At 34.0% G+C, this 874-nt stretch overlaps 1 protein-coding gene across 2 annotated transcripts in view; it reads right to left on the bottom strand.

The window, feature by feature from the left end:
- The window catches only part of ELF1 (E74-like factor 1 (ets domain transcription factor)), an 86384-nt gene that overhangs the window by 18078 nt on the left and 67432 nt on the right, over positions 1-874 (bottom strand). The gene's annotated exons all lie outside the window — the stretch shown is intronic.

The raw sequence follows: 874 nt of genomic DNA, 5'->3' as shown, positions 1-874 counted from the left end.
AAGGTGCTGCGGACACCAAGACGAGTGACTGAGCAAAGAGGTGGGGGAGCAGCGACACCCAAGGATTTTCTCAGTCTTTCATGTTTTAAACAGCCTAACTAAGGTACTATTTGCAAACAATAAACTGTCTATGTTTAAAACTTACAATGAGACACACAGGTGAAAACACAACCACGATAAAGGTAAAGAACATCTCTCAAAAGCTTATTTATTGCTCCCCTCTACCTTGTTCAATCTGTAAGATCTCATTTTGGGGTTATAGTTCAATTTGGACTTTCTGGAATATTATATAAACAAAATAACATTTTAAGAAATCAAAATTCCTTCACTTAGTTAACTATTTGGATATTTATATACTTTTGATGTATTGTCAAAAGTACATTCTATTATATAACTAAGTAATATTCCATTGTACAAATACCACAAATTTATTTATACAACCCACACTTCAAGGATATTAGAGCTATTTCCTTATGGATGCTTCAGATAAAGCCCCTAAGATCATTCATGTGCAAGTATTTGCATAAACATATTTTTTTATGTTTCTTATATTACTCTTTGAGTAATACACAAGAGTGGAATAGGGGGGTTGCATGTCAAGTAAATGTTAAACGTACAAACTGGTTAAAGAAACTGTCAATGGCTTAAAAACATTTTTTCTTCATTTTTTTATTATTAAATTTTATTAGTTTTAATGAACATTTACAGAGATTTTGGGTTTTCATTCATTCATTGTTGCACTGTTTTCGCTACCCTCCTCCCCAGTTTGTTCTTCCCCCCCTCCCCCGCCTTGAATGTCTGTTTTAATTGTCCCATTGCCACAGTGCTTGTCAAAGCCAGTTCTGATTAATCTTCTTTGTCAGTGTGTCCTTTG

Source organism: Elephantulus edwardii, unplaced genomic scaffold (assembly GCF_000299155.1).
Source record: "Elephantulus edwardii isolate Elephantulus edwardi_28Jun2011 unplaced genomic scaffold, EleEdw1.0 scaffold00036, whole genome shotgun sequence".
Lineage (NCBI taxonomy): Eukaryota > Metazoa > Chordata > Mammalia > Macroscelidea > Macroscelididae > Elephantulus > Elephantulus edwardii.
The sequence above is the reverse complement of the archived record's forward strand: the minus strand, read 5'-3'. Positions and strand labels throughout refer to the sequence as shown.